We start from the raw sequence: 13,289 nt of genomic DNA, 5'->3' as shown, positions 1-13,289 counted from the left end.
AATAAAATCTTAAATGCTTTTATTGCTATTGTTTAACATACCATTGATTGATAGATTATATAGATAGATAATTATTTAATCATTTAGGTCTTACCAGTAAATGCTTGACCTCCTCAGGGCAGACTTAGGCTATTTGAAAAGGAAGTCCATTCTCCTGTTCTTGTTTTGTGCAAACAGATCAACAACCTTTTCATTTAGACCTGACACATTATTGATGTAAATATTCTCTATTGAAATCATGGCAAGTGCATTTAGCCTCTCCTGCTTCATAGTGCTCCTTAAGAAATTTTTGACCCTCTTCAGGGTTGAAAAGCAACGTTCGGGCTCTGCTGTAGTCATTTGAATAGTCAAAAGAATTTTTAAAGTACATCACCTAAGTTATTTTCATTCACAATCTTTAATATTTCACTCAATTTGGAAAACTCATGCAAATCATTTCTGTCATAGAATACTCTAAGTTCAGTCAAAAGTCTTTCTTTGGCAATCATGGAAAGAATACAGTAGAGATGATTATGATCGAAGTGGAAGACAAAGATAAGAAGAGCAGAAAGTTTGTAATAAACTATGTGCCTCCAAAAACAGCCTCGTGGGAAGAGAGTGAACATGAAAATGTGTTAGAAGACACAAAGATAACATTAGATAAGATAATGGAAGATGGAGGAAGATTAGTTATAATGGGCGACTTTAATTGCAAAGAAGTCTGCTGGGAAGAGATGACAGTAAAGGGTGGAGACGATTCATGGGGAAATGTTCTACTCGAGATGATTATTGACCATACAATGACACAATGGATACAAGAGAACACTAGGTATAGAAATGAAGAAGAACCATCGAGACTAGACCTGATAATCACATCTGAACCTAAAATTGTGGAAAAGATTGAATATAAAACACCAATAAGTAAAAGTGACCACATATTGATTGAACTGGAACTAAATGAGGAGAAATACATTAAAAGAAATTAACAATATAGAAAAGGAAGAATGATGTATGAAAAAGCAAATTTTGATAAAATAAGAGAATTCTTTCAAAAAGAAAACTGGGAAAGAATATACAAAGAAGAAACAACAGTGGAAGAGAAATGGAATACTTTGACAAAAAAATTAGAAAAAAAAAAAGGAGTGGAAAAGTATGTCCCAAGACAAAAACAAGAAAAAGAATATGTAAAGTGCTGGTACAACAAAAGTTGTAGGGAGTTAAAAGACAAAAGAGATAAAGCTTGGACCAAATGTAAGAAAGACAAGACCTGAAAAATGGAAAATATATACTTGTTATAGAAATGAATATGTACAAGTGTGCAGAGAGGAAAAGAGAAAATATGAAAAAGATGTCATAGAAAAATGGAAAACTGGGACTACGTCTCCTTGAATTCCTAAGGGATAGAAAGCAGAAAGTAATAGTGGATGGAGCCCAGTCAGAAAGCTCTATGGCAATTAGTGGAGTACCACAGGGCTCAGTGCTTGACCCACTGTTCTTCCTAGTCATGATGACTGACATAGACCAGAGGTTAGAACATCCGAACTGTCCTTATTCACGGACGATAGCAGGATCTCTCAGGATATTATAACCAGAGGATTATGAAAGATTATATATATATATATATATATATATATATATATATATATATATATATATATATATATATATATATATATATATATATATATATATGGAGGCAGCATGCAAGTGGTCAGGTGAAAGCAACATTGTGCTCAACAAGAAATTTGAACTGGTAAGATTTGATCCAAACGAAAATCTAAAAGAGTACCGGTATACAGTGGGTTCAGAGTATATAAAAACAAAGGGAACACTGAGAGACCTGTGAGTGTGGACGAGTGACAAATGTAGCTTCAAAACACACCCAACACACTCCACTGGTGCTGTTCGTAATATGAGTGGGTGAATCCTCCAGAACTTTAAGACCAAGAAGCCCAGAGACTTACTATACCCGTTGCACTGAGAACTGGCCGTTAGGGCGGAGCACTGGGAGTTCCCCTGTGGTGCCACATCTAATTATTTCATAATTTTATTTTATTTTATCATTCTATTTTATGATTTTATAATGTTGCCACATATGATTATATTATAATTTTTGTCACACACCACCACTGAGGTAAAAATCAAAGCAATGTTTTCTATACAAAGGTTTCGTTTCTTCGAGTGTAGACATGGCATATGGAAATGAGAGAGCGACGTTGCCGCTTCATCTAATCTCTGGCCCCGCCCCCCTCACACTGCATTCAGAAAACATTGCATCCACACGCACGTTCTCGCCATGGATGCCCATGTGTGGCAACACCGGGAAATCTCCTAGCCCCGCCTTATCGGTCATTTCTCCTTGCGCTGACTATACCTCTCTTGAAGACCCTGGTAGGTTTAAAGCTGGAGTATGTATGCCAACTATGGTCTCCACAAAAACTTGAGGAGATACAAGAACTTGAACAGACCCAGAGGGTATTCACGTGGAGGTTAGTCAGGGACTCCCTGAATTACTGGGAGAGGCTGAAAATATTCAAGCTCTATTCACTGCAGAGACGCAGTGTTATATAGTGATTTACATCTGGAAAGTCCTGGAGGGCAAAGTACCAAACCCATCACATAATGAAGGAGATGGTATCAAAGGGAAACACCACCCCAGGTTTGGTAGGACCTGTAAAAAAGAAAGGTCTATAAGCAGCTGCTCCCAGCGACTGATAACGATGCAGGCGGAAAGCTTCAGCTGTGCTAGCCCAAGACTCTTTATCTGTCTCCCAAGAGAGATAAGGGATCATACGGGAATCAGTACGGAGGCTTTCAAGAGGAGGCTACACAAGTTCCTGGACAACATCCCAGATGACCCTCCAATCCTTTTTAGCCCAGCTTCACGAAGGGCTGCAACGAGCTCGACCGTAGACGAGTTTCCACACGTGAAGCTCGGGCAGAGATGTGGGAGTGGTGTTATGGGTAACCACCATGAAAATTAAAGGGGTCTAATTTTATCGGAATGATAGCTAAATGAATTACACAATAACTCTTTCGTTTTATACTTAATTCTATTTAAATCGTGTCGTTTCTGGTGAAAAGTTCGTCTGGTACAACAACTTTCGCAAAACCTACTCGTGAGACGAATTCCTTGGCAGTGACGTCAAGGTTATGTATATCTTTCATGCATCATGATCGTGTCGCGTGATGCAGGCTAATATAAATTTTGGATTACATTTATTGACATTAAAATGGTCAGCTATAAAAACACAATGTATAAAATTACGAGAACACAATAATGCATATGAAACTTATTTCCGTTGCGGTCCTCTAAAAAACGAAGAGTTGACAAGTAAGATAAGCATAGGGAATGTGTCATACATATGAAATAGAATAGTCCAGATACATTGAAACAAATAGTAATACAACGAAGAACAGAAAATATTAATCATAATAGTATTTGAAAGTAATAATTTACAAAACTCAGTATGTAAAAAAAACAAAAAAAACACGGCACTTGAGGGATTAAATAGGGATATCATAATAATAAGTTTAATATAATGAAAATATAGTATGATAATAATAAGTTTAAATCATAACAATCATTGTTGTATGTCACTCCGCATCGTCTATAATTTAAATTTAGCTTATTAACAGGTAATTGCAGTTAGATTATCAAATGAAAAACGTGGGTGAGTAACTTCTAGTGAAACATTGATACAACAAAAACAATTAAATAAAGTACTAAGGGTGTAGAAGAGAAGAAGCAGGCTTTCATAGATTGGTTACAAATTAGGACGAGCGAATCGAATGAGAGGTACAAAGTAAAGAGAAGAGAAGTAAAGCATAAGATAAAGATTAAAGGAGGCAAAGAGGAGAGCATATGTGAAATAGGGTAAGAGTATGACCAAATTTTGAAAGTAATAAGAAATGTTTTGGAAAGAAATTAAGAGAGGAAGAGGAGGCGAATCAACTAGAGAAGAAAAGGTAAAAGGTGCAGATGGAGAAATGATAATGGAAGAGAGAGCAGTGAGAGGAAGGTAGGCAGAGTATTTTAGGGAGTTGCTAAATGTGAAAGAGGATAGGGAGGGAAAGGTAGTTGCAGTGGGAAGTGCTAAGAAAATGAGTGATGAATAAGGAAAGATGAAGTGAAGGCAGTTGTTAAGATGATGAGAGCAGGTAAGGCACCAGGGATAGATGGATACCATGCAGAATGTCCGAAAAAAAAAAGGAGGTACAGTGATGGTGGACTGGGTTGTGAGGTTATTTAATGATTGTTGGAGAGAGGGTAGAGAACCGGAGGACTAGAGGAGTGCCTGTATATTTCCACTTTACAAGGGGAATGGGGACAAGTTTAAGCGTAGTAGTTTCAGAGGGATCAGTTTGTTAAATGTAGTTGGGTAGGCTTATGGGAGGATCTTGATTGAGTGGATTAGGAGAGGAACAGAGGGAGTAATTGGTAAGGAACAGTGTGGTTTTAGGACAGGTAGGGGTTGCGTAGATCAGATTTTTGTGGTAAGACAATGTGAGAAAGCTATAGGAAAAGGTAAGGATGTATTTTGAGTTTTTATGGATCTGGAAAAGGCTTATGATAGGGTAGACAGGAAGGCATTGTGGGAGGTTTTGCAGATATATGGAATAGGAGGAAAGCTGTTAAGAGCAGTCAAGAGTTTATACCAGAGTAGTAGAACTTGTGTTAGGATTAGAAATGGAGAGAGTGAGTGGTTTGAGATAAAAGTGGGACTTCGTCAGGGATGTGTCATTGAGGGGGATATCCCTCTCTCTATTTCCTCACAGTTAGGTGAATTTTCTATTGTGAATACTGATTTGAAGTGGTTGTTCATAATTTCAACCATTTCCAGTTCTTCTGTATATTCGTATTTACCCTGGCACAGCTTTTCTATTTCTTGTTTATTCTTCAGTTTACCATATACATAACTGTAAGATAGTTTGGATTCTTCCTCGTATTTTTTTTTTCGTAGATTCTCTTTTCATCTCTGCGTATTTTTACTTAATCATTTCTTAGTTTGATGTACATTAGCCATTTGCTTGTTTTCTTATATTTTCCATTTTTTCCAAGCTCTGTCTCTTTTATCCTTAGCCTCACTACATTTCACATCATCATCCATGTCATTCACAGAAATAGCAAACATTATTGGAGCCAATACAGATCTTTGCGGTACTCCACTGATCACCTCTTTCCAACCTGAATATTTTTCTCTGAGCACTATTCTCATCTTTCTACCAATCAGGAAGTCCTCCATCCATTTTAGTAGGTTCCCTTGTATCCCTCCTATATGTTCCAGTTTTTTAAATATTTTTTTTTGTGTGGTACTTTTTCAAAAGCTTTTTGTAAGTCCAGGAAGGCACAATCAGCCCATCCATTCCTTTCTTGCACAATGTCTATTAATCTTGAGTAGAAACGCAGCCCGAAGGGATTTCTCCCCATCTTCTCCTTTCCTGCATGTGGGGACAGAGAGAGGGGCTCGCCGCCGAATTTATGAAGCAGCCTTGCTGTGGATGTGCTATGTCTTGCAACACTGCTTCTGACCCAGGGCAGTGGACAGGATGCAGGGATGACCCATCATCCAGGAGGTGCCAAGATAGGAGGGAGGGTGGAGGGGAGTGGAATATGTGGGAAATGAAATAGGTGGGAGTGATTTCTATGCCTTTTTCTTCTTGGCTACCCCCCCGTGTAAAGGGGAAAAAGCCTTTGGTATATGTATGTATGTAGAAACATATTAAGTTTGTGATACATGATCTTCCTTGTCTGAACCCAAATTGTCTTGGGTTTATTATATTGTTGTCTTCCAGGCATTTTACCCATCTATTCTTGATGATTTTCTCACAAATTTTGGCTATAGTGCTTGTTAGTGAGACTGGGCTGTAGTTAGTTGGTTCTTCTTTGTTTCCTCCTTTATATATTGGTACAATGTTAGCATTTTCCCAGTCTTTTGGTATTTTTCCTTCTTCAAATGAGCAACTTATTATGTTATGTATTTTGTCCATTAGTTCTTTACATTCTTTTAGAATCCAATATGCAATTCCATCCAGGCCATGTGATTTCCTGATGTCAAGGTTTGATAGATGTTCCTTTGTTTCTTTTTGTGTTATTGTTATCTCGCTCATGAGGGGAGATTGCCTTTCATTTCCTTCGTCCCAATATTGTGCTTTCTCTCTAGTGAAGACAGATTTGAAGTGATTATTCATGACTTCGGCCATTTCTAATTATTCTGTGTATTCTATATTCCCTTGGCGTAGTTTCACCATTTTATGTTTGTTTTTAAGTTTACCATTCACATATCAATAGAATAGCTTGGGTTGCTCTTTGCATTTATCCATAATATCCTTTTCATGGTTCCTTTTTTCATCTCTTCTCACTTTAACCTACTCATTTTGTTAGTTTATATAAACTTGCCATTTTCCAGGTTTTTTATCTTTTCTCCATCTTTTCCAAGCTCTGTCCCTTCTATACTTTGCCTCACTGCATCTTTTGTTGAGCCAGCATTTAATGTATACTCTTTCTAGCTTCTGTCTTGGTACATGCCTATTCACCACTTCATTGTAATTATCCATCAAGATATCCCATTTCTCTTCCACTTTTGTCTCTTCCATGTAAAAAATTTCCCAGTTTGCATTCTGGAAGAATTTCTTTAGTTTTGCAAAGTCCATTTTGTTGTGCATCAATCTTCCTTTCCTATGCTTCTCATTTCTCTCCATGTATATTTCTTCCTTTAGTTCAGTCTCAATGAGTATATGGTTACTCTTTCCAATTGGTGTCTTGTATTGGATTTTATCCACAATTTCAGGTTCTATTGTAAATATTAAATCTAGTATTGATGGCTCCTCGTTATTTCTCTATCTGGTGTTTTCACTGACCCACTGAGTCATTGTATATTCCATGGTCATGTCCAGTAGTACATTACCCCACAAGTCTTCTCCTCCTCTCACTGTCATGTTCTCCCAACAAATTTCTTTGCAATTAAAGTCCTCCATAATTACCACATTACCCCCGCCCATTAGTATCTCATCTAATGATTGCCTTGTATCTTCTAGCATTTTCATATGCTCGTTCTCTTTCCAAGCATTTGTTTTTGGGGCACATAAGTCACCACAAACTTTCTACTTTTCATGTTCTTGTCTTTGACTTTTATCACAATCGGTTTATACATTACCTTTGCCCTCCGCAATTTTTGTCACATTCAAGTTTTTCTTGGCCAAGAACATGATTCCTCCTCCCTGTTTCTTGTCTCTATTTTTAATCCAGTAATTGTATAGTCCATGTTGTTGATTGGGCTGCACTCATGATGGTAGTTGATATAGGAGGTACTGTGGGGTAAAAGAAATACACCATGTGCCACTTCTGTGTATTCTCGGTTTCAATTTTTTGTAACAACAAAAATTATATAAACAACCGCTAGAGGGCAGTTGTGTCAACAAAAGAGAAATGCCATGCGCAGTACAATACATAATAAACAAAATAATATTTGTATTCAAACTTCATTTTATGGATTCCAATTGTACAAAAAATATATAGTAATATGAATTCTCATATTACCCTAGTTACAGAATATTATACAAAAAATATATAGAAAAAATTATATCCTTAAGTTTAAATCTCAACACTCCCCCTTAAACTTAAGTTATATATCTCCTCTGATTAGCCTAAACTTTGTCAACTTCCATTTAGAGACAGGTTTAGTAAATATATCAGCAATGTTTTCCTCAGAGGGAACATATACCAAATCTATTGTGCCATCTTCAACCTGTGACCTTATGAAGTGATACTTTATATCAATGTGTTTTGTTCTCTGGTGGTGAACTGGATTCTTTGCTAATGCTATTGAACCCTTATTATCTGCATGTAAAATTACTGTACCACTATCATAATTTGTCATATCATAAAACAATTGCTTTAAAAATTTTGCTTCTTGTACAGCACAAGTCATTGCCATATATTCAGCTTCACAGGTTGAAAGTGCCACTACATTCTGTCTTTTACTCTTCCAAGAGATTAGTGGGCCATGTCCACAAAGCTGAAAACTATATCCGCTGATACTTTTCCTATCTTCTGACATTCCCCAATCTGAATCACAATAACCAAATAAATTCAATGGTGTATCAGACTTCTTAAATGTAAGACAGTAATCCACTGTACTTTTAATATACTTTAACACATGCTTTGCCATATTGAGATGAGCTTTTGTGGGCTTGGCCATTGATTGAGATAGTTTTGTCACAACATAACTTAAATCAGGTCTAGTAGCTATCATGACATATATAAGGCTTCCAACTATCTCTCTATAAAGTCTTGCATCAGTTAACTCAGTAGAATCACTTGAGACAAATTTACTTACACTTAAATCACATGGAGTAGATTTAGGGTTACTCTCATTCATCTGAAATCTCTCAAGAATTTTATTACAGTATTTTCTTTGACTCATTCTTACTGTACCATCTGCATCAAAAGAGAATTCAATTCCTAAAAACCATGATAACTCATTCATATCCTTCATTTCAAACTTAGTATTGAGTGATTTCTTAATGACATGGAGTAAATCACCATTGCTAGCTGCAATAATTAAATCATCAACCCAAATTAGAATCATTGTAACATTGTCTCTTTCATGCTTTGAGTATAGACAGGGATCAGCCTTAGATTGAATAAAATTTAGTTCAATGAGAAATTTATGAAGCATATTGTTCCAGTTTCTTCCACTTTGTTTCAGCCCATACAAAGATTTCTTTAACTTACAAACTAAATTTTCACCATTTTCACTTACTTTTACAAAACCTTTTGGCTGTTCCATGTATATCTCACAGTCTAAATCTGCATTAAGATACGCTGTTTTTACATCCATTTGGTGTACTTTCATTTCATTCTGCACTGCTAAATGTATTAACATCCTAATTGAGGTATGACGCGCAGTCGGGGAAAAAGTTTCACTATAATCAATGTCTTTCACTTGTGAGTATCCTTTTGCCACATATCTTGCCTTAAACTGTTCTGAACCATCTGGCCCTAATTTCTTGGCATAAACCCATCTACCTCCAACAACTTTGCGATCTTTAGGAGGCAATGTCAGTTCATAAGTGTTATTATCTTCAAGTGCTGATATTTCTTCCTTCATTGCTTCTTGCCACTGGTGAGATTCTTGAGATAGTAGAGCATCTTCATATGTCTGCGGAACATCAGCGACTCTGTAGCAGTAGTCAACTGAGCATTTTGCAATTTCTGATACATCTTCCTCTTCTGTTACATAGTCTTCCAGATATCTGGGTTTGCTTCGCAGTCGTTGAGGGTACCTTGCTTGCTTGGGCTCTTCTGGTTGCTCTGCTTCTTCTGATTGCTTGGTTTCTTCTGTTTGCTCTGCTTCTTCTGATTGCTTGGTTTCTTCTTCTTCAGGTAGCTTTAACATTGAAGGTATGTCATCTACTACAACTTGAGGTATCTCCTGCTTCTCGTTTTCAAATGTCTCGCTGAATTTTACACACCTTACTCTTCTTACATCATTTTGCTCAGGAAAATATATAAGGTATGCTGGACTCTGTGTATCGTAGCCAACAAATACTCCTCTCTCAGAGCGTGCATCCAACTTCTTTTTATTCTGCATATATGCATAACATATCGTCCCAAATATGTGCATGTTCTTCAGATTTGGTTTGTGTCCAGTCATCATCTCAAAAGGTGTCTTTCCAGTTCTTGGGTTGTAGCATCTATTTCGTATGTATGCTGCTGCCTTAACTGCATAGGTCCACATCATCTTTGGTAACTTGCCATCTAACAAGAGACATCTTGCCATCTCGTATAAAGTTCGCCAAGAGCGTTCAACGGTTCCATTCTGGTGGGGCGAGTAGGGTGCTGAAAATTCCTGTTTGATGTGATTTTTAACCATCAAATTCCTAAAGTTAGATGAAGTAAACTCTGTTCCATTATCAGTCCTGATCCGCTTAACTGTACCATATGGGGCAATATCTGCTAAATATCTTTCTGTGGCTGACAGGGTATCACTCTTCTTCTTCAATAGATACACACTAATTGCACCAGAATAGTCATCTACAAAAGATATCGAATACCTAAAATCGTCTCTTGCAGGGGGATCAATAGGTCCAGCTAAATCACAGTGTACAAGATCAAGCTTTTTCTTTGCTTTTTCATCTGCCACTCTATTTCTGTATTGTGTCATCTTACCAAGTGTACATATTTCACAATTGAATTTTTCTTTCTTAGAGATTTTCATACCATCCACAGTATCTTGTAACTTTAACACATCTTTGACATTACAATGTCCTAAAATCTTGTGCCACTCTTCGAGGCTATGGTTACCATCCTTCAAGCACACATTATTCAAGAAATACAGCTTCTGATTAGCAGTTATTCTAAATTTTGTGCCATTAGGAGCAATTAATTCGGCATGTTCTGGAGTGAATATGACACTGGCACCTTTATCAGTAGCTGCTTTCACTGAAAATATGTCTTGCTTGTAGGTAGGTATGTAAAGTGCACTCCCTAATTCTACATTCTGAGCAGTACCATCAACATCATACAGTTTCACAATAGCTGTACCCTTTCCTGATACAATACCGGATGTTCTGCTGCCATCGGCAAGTTCTACACTATGTTTAGTAGGTTCAAAAGTCTCATCAAATTTAAGAAATTTAGACTTATCAGTTATTATGTGAGATGTAGCTCCACAATCTACTAACAAATTATCATTTACTTCACTACCTGGCTTAAATAGACTGACTTTAAATGCAAAATTATGAGTATCATTTTCACTTTCATTTCTTGTGTCATTCACCACTTTTACAGAATTGTTCTTTCTACAAAATTTTGAGTCATGAGTGGAAGACTTACACATTTCACACCATCTCTTATATTTAGAACCTCTACCATTACCATTATTCACATTATTATATCTTTTCTGGAAATTCTGGTTCTGGAAACACTGTAAAGTTTTGTGACCTATTTTACCACATTTAAAACACTTTGGTCTAATGAACTCTCTGGACTTAGCACTCATAACATTAGTACTGGAATCATTCAATGAATTTTGTGATTTTGAATGTTTTTCATTTTCTTCAAAGCTTCTTAGTTTTACCTTAAAATCTACAAAAGTCCAATCCTTTTCACTTTGGGTTACCACAGTAGAGAATGTCCTAAAGCTTGGTGGTAGACCTTTTAAGGTCATTGCAACAAGTAAACTATCACTTATTGTCTCTCCAGCATTCTTAAGGGATGTAGCAGCCTTTTCAACACGAATTATATAGTCTGTAGTAGTTTCCTCCTCTGACATGCTGAGTGAAGTGAGCTCTGTGTACAACGAGATAATTCTTGGTTTAGTCGAGCCTAGGTAATGCTCATGAAGAATTTCCAAAGCTTTCTTACCATTATCTTTAGCGTCTCTTATAACTAAGGACAAGCTGGTGTCATCAAGGACTTGAACTAACTCCGCAAATATTCTAGCATTCTTTTCTTCGTCCAGCGTGCTGTCTGTGAGGACGGTGTGGAGTTTGTTTATTCTTAAGTATCCCTGGAATTTAACTTCCCACAGCTCGTACTTCTCCTCATTACCATCGAATATTTGGCGTGAACTGGGCCCATAACCTGTTGATTGGGCTGCACTCATGATGGTAGTTGATATAGGAGGTACTGTGGGGTAAAAGAAATACACCATGTGCCACTTCTGTGTATTCTCGGTTTCAATTTTTTGTAACAACAAAAATTATATAAACAACCGCTAGAGGGCAGTTGTGTCAACAAAAGAGAAATGCCATGCGCAGTACAATACATAATAAACAAAATAATATTTGTATTCAAACTTCATTTTATGGATTCCAATTGTACAAAAAATATATAGTAATATGAATTCTCATATTACCCTAGTTACAGAATATTATACAAAAAATATATAGAAAAAATTATATCCTTAAGTTTAAATCTCAACACATGTCCAACATTGATGGATGGTGTTTCACCTCTTAGTTTAGTCTCCCCAATTCCCAATATGTCTGTTTTTTCTTCTAGCAGGTAATCATTAAGTTCATTCAGTCCTGAAATTAATCCGTCGATGTTGGTATGAGAATGGGTATGCGCCTTTTGACTTGGCTACCTCCCTTATAAGGGGGTGGGGGGAATTGGTATATAGATAGATAAAGTAGGCTAATAAAAGAAGAGAGAAAAAATATAAATACACATATATTTGAAGCATTTACTTCTTGCCCAGTGATAACTGGGAATAATTTACACAAACCTATGATTGTTAATATGGTTTGTCAGAGGAGTAAGAAATGATGCAGATACAAAACTTCAGAACAACCAGCACAACTACTAGTATAGGTGGGTTTTATAATGCCCATGGACCATCTTCATTGCCCAGATGGGCAGTCCAAAGCACTGTTCATTCTTCATAGCTTATTTGTTGCATCTCAAGAAAAGGATATTTCCTACTTAAATGGCCAATCATCGCACATCAGAAACATTAAGAACGGAGTACCACAGGGCTCGGTTCTATCCCCCACATTATTTAATCTATACATGCATGACTTACCCACGCCAGACACCTCAGAAATACAAATCTCTTCCTACGCAGACGACATAACAATCACATGCACACATCGTAACACAGACAAAGCTGCAGAAATAATCCAGCCTTACCTTGACACACTCAACACATGGTTCATCACAAACAGACTCAAAATAGCTCCAACCAAATCTACAGCAACACTTCTCACCAACTGGACAAAAGAACACAAATACATACCTCATCTCTACATCAACAACACTCTAATACCACACACAAACACACCGAAAATTCTTGGTGTAACATACGATACATCCATGTCTTTCAAACAACACCTCACAACCATAAAAAACAAATGCACACCTAGACTTAACGCACTTAAGTCAATCACTGGAACAACATTTGGACAAAACAAAGAAACTAATATAACAATATACAAACAATGCATACGCTCAGTGATGAATTATGCGAGTCCTGCATGGGCTCCTAATCTCAGTGAGACACACCACAACACCCTTCAAATCATACAAAACAAAGCCCTAAAAACAATTACAGGCTGCACAAATACATCACCTACAGACCATTTACACCATGAAACAAAAGTCCTCAAAGTCAAAGACCACCTCGACATGAGAGGCACACAAACACTTGCTGCAGCCACCACAAACACATCACACCCGCTACACTACATAGCAGAACACCCACACACACCAAGAAACATTAAAACTACACCCAAAGACCTTTATTTCACACAGATTCTCTCTTCTCTTCCTCCACAACCACCGAATACCAGCCTCCGGAAAC

This window comes from Oratosquilla oratoria, chromosome 13 (genome assembly GCF_046742065.1).
Source record: "Oratosquilla oratoria isolate Oo_2021 chromosome 13, ASM4674206v1, whole genome shotgun sequence".
NCBI classification, from domain to species: domain Eukaryota; kingdom Metazoa; phylum Arthropoda; class Malacostraca; order Stomatopoda; family Squillidae; genus Oratosquilla; species Oratosquilla oratoria.
This window is presented reverse-complemented; position numbering follows the sequence as displayed.